This window comes from Myotis davidii, unplaced genomic scaffold (assembly GCF_000327345.1).
Source record: "Myotis davidii unplaced genomic scaffold, ASM32734v1 scaffold223, whole genome shotgun sequence".
Lineage (NCBI taxonomy): Eukaryota > Metazoa > Chordata > Mammalia > Chiroptera > Vespertilionidae > Myotis > Myotis davidii.
In genome coordinates, this window is record NW_006294609.1 from 5,834,539 (window position 1) to 5,837,567 (window position 3,029).

Consider the following 3,029-nt stretch of genomic DNA (forward strand, 5'->3'; position numbering starts at 1 on the left):
GAGAGAGAGAGATTGTGGGTTAGTCTTCAGCTTCGCCGTGGGGAGCTGCCTCTTTCTGGCCCAGAAACTCTCCGCTCTGGGGCCAACCCCTCCCACAGAGGAAAGGGTCCCATTTGGAAGCGGAGGGAGGCCACCCCTCCAACAGGTCAGAGGTTAAGGCCTCTCTGCCTGGTGTGGGGCCTTGAAAACCCTCAGGGAGGCAGCCCAGCCAGGGCAAAGGTTGAGGAAACAGTGGTAGCTGCTGTGTCCCTGGAGGCTGCAGGCTCGTAACCGAACAGCAGGCGGCTAGCATCCGGTAGGTGCCGAACAAACACACGCTCAAGGGTTCCCAAGGAGGCACGGAGGGAATAACCATTGGGGTGGAGGCTTTAGAGAGATGGGTGATGTGACCTGGGTTTTGAAGGATGCAGAGGAGTTCTCTGAGGGGAGGGGGAAGGGGGTGCAGATGCGCAGCAGGAACATATGAAAGGCATGGCGGGCTCACCAAAATATATGCCCTCTGGGCCCCAAATGCTATTGACTAAGTACCTACTATGTATTACGACTCCTCTTTTCAACAATCCCGCAGGTAGGTATTATTACTGCCTTTCACAGGCGAGGGAACTGGGCCACAGACAGGAACTGAACCCAAGCCCACCAAAGCCGTCTTTCCACTTTTCATGAAAGCCTCCATGGATGGCAGACACCAGGGAGACGAAGGGAGGCAGAAGGCGTGCTGGTCCCCTTGGGCCTCCAGGAAGAAAACGGAGTGGGGGGAGAGGACTCCCCTGACCACTGTCTCTGACAGGACCCCCTGCCCTCAGCCCATCTGCACTTCTCCCTGCAGCAGCATGTCTGTGTGTGGGACACTGTTCCGTCCATTGTGTCCTCTGCCTTAGCACACTGGCTGGCCTAGTGAGGGCTCATTACTATTCGACGAGTGAGGGGATGAGCAAAGGGAGTGGGAAGGGGGGACATGGCGAGCTGCCCCCTTGGCGAGAGTGAGGAAGGTGAGGGAGGCTGCCCCCGCACCCGTCTGCCCGGGGAGCCTCAAGGCCTGGCAGCTGTATCCATCACTGTTAGCCATGAGAAGAGACGGGACAGAATGGGCTGGGTGGGCGGCAGCCCACGGCTCAGACGCCCGCTTCCGTTCCTGCTCCCTCCTCGATGCTCCTGGCTTCCTGTAATCGCCAGGCTCTGGAGGGGCACCATGGCCCCTGGAAAGGAATCTGTGGGCAGGTAATAGGAGCCGGGGATGGAAGGGCCGCAAAACAGGGCTGCGGCCTGTCATGGACACCCCCTTACAGAGACTGACAATGGGAGTGACAGTGGGGTGGGCTGGGTCCGTCTTATGAGCCCAGCACACAGTAGGTGCTCTGTGATTATTTGCTGAATAAAAGAATAAATGGCTAAAATTAAAAATGCTAATGTCGGGATAGCCATAAAATAAACCAGCGGCTGAGCAGGGATGTCACCTGGCTGGCGACACTGAGGCCCAGAGGGAGGGGCCGCAGCGGGAGAGGAAATACACACAGGATGGGCACCTTACAAGCAGCATCTCACCCGAGTTCCACCAGCACCCGCTTCAGGAGTGGGCGCCATCAGCCCATTTCCCAGGTGGGAAGACAGAGGCGTAGACACCAGCATACCCCAAGCCCCACAGCGACCACGCGGCAGCCTCAGTGCCCGAACTGCACCCATACCTGAGGGCAGGGGGCAGGGCCAAGGTCCCACAGGACCCCGTGAGAGGGCATGTGGTCGCCACGCCTGGCTTTGGAATGAGGCGCATGTGGCTTTAGCACTTCCAAGTTGTGTGATTCGGGCAGGGCATGTCCGCTGTCCGAGATTCAATCCCTCATGTTTACAAGCGGGAAAGGGCGAGTCCTCCACCCCCGCCCTCCTCAGCGGCCACCTTCTCTCTGCCGACCCCAGGATCTCCCTGACCGTCTGGTGCAGGCCAGGGGTCCTCCTTGCCGCGAACACCTCTCAGAGCACTGCTCAGGAGCTCGGGCGCTGATGCCGCAGCCCTACTCGGCCCTTCCATGCCTCAGTTTCCCCATCTGCAAAATGGGCACACTATTAATAACTACCCCTCATGGGTTGTTGGGAAGATTAGAGTGAAAAGAGAAATGCCGGCACCTGGGAGGGTCCTGATGATGCTGAGACCAGTGTCTCTGTCACTTGTTATCCCCGTGAGAGGCGTGGTGTCCCATGTCTCTCTCCCATCAGGCCGACAGCGGGGACTGTCATAGGAAGGCTAGTACATCAAGGCCAAAGGAGGCACGACCCACACTGCCTCCTCTCCCCCAGTTGGAAAATGGAGGCCGAGGGGTACCCACTGACCTCTGTGCAGTGAAGGGCTTGGGAGGCAGGCTGGCTGAGGTCCCAGGCCTGCCACCTCATGGCTCAGTGACCTTGGGCAAGTCACCTCCGCTCCCTGGGTCTATGCACTGGGGGTGAAAACAGGACCCACCTCCCAGGGGGGCCGCGAGGGCCAGTGCGTGGGTCTGGGCTCACGCGGGCACACCCTTACAGTATCCTCTCGTGGGCCTGGCATCTCTGGCTCAGGTCGGGCGCCCAGGTGTCCCCAGAAGACACATCAGACCTTGAATTCCCACCCAGCAGCCCCCGCGGGCCCTGCCGCGCGCGGAGCACCTGCTGGCCGGGACAGCTGCAGAAATCCCACTTCCCTGACATCCAAGCCTCAGTGGGTTTTCACCAAACACACACAATGCAGAACCGGGAAAAGGTGTAAAATAAATACACGCAACAAGCTGCGTTCCTTTCAGTATCACAGCTGCACCCAAAGATAAACAACGCGCGAATGTCGCCCAACATCCACACCCGAGAAATTAACTTGACAAAAAGCTCAGCCGGCCCCCAACAGCCCCCCAGCCCTGCCCCCTCTCCCCCTCCAACCACCATTCTGCATTTCTGGAGTTCCCATCTAATGATTTTATTTTTCAATTAATTCCTTGACAGAATGCCAGCCCATGTCTCTGCCGTCCCTGGCTGGCGCGGGCGCCCGGCGTGGAAGGCACAGGCGGGCA

The 3,029-nt window shown here is 59.0% G+C and overlaps 1 protein-coding gene across 2 annotated transcripts in view; it reads right to left on the reverse strand.

Annotated features, from left to right (window-relative positions):
• RBM19 (RNA binding motif protein 19) overlaps positions 1 to 3,029 on the reverse strand; it is a 91,807-nt gene that overhangs the window by 9,649 nt on the left and 79,129 nt on the right. The gene's annotated exons all lie outside the window — the stretch shown is intronic.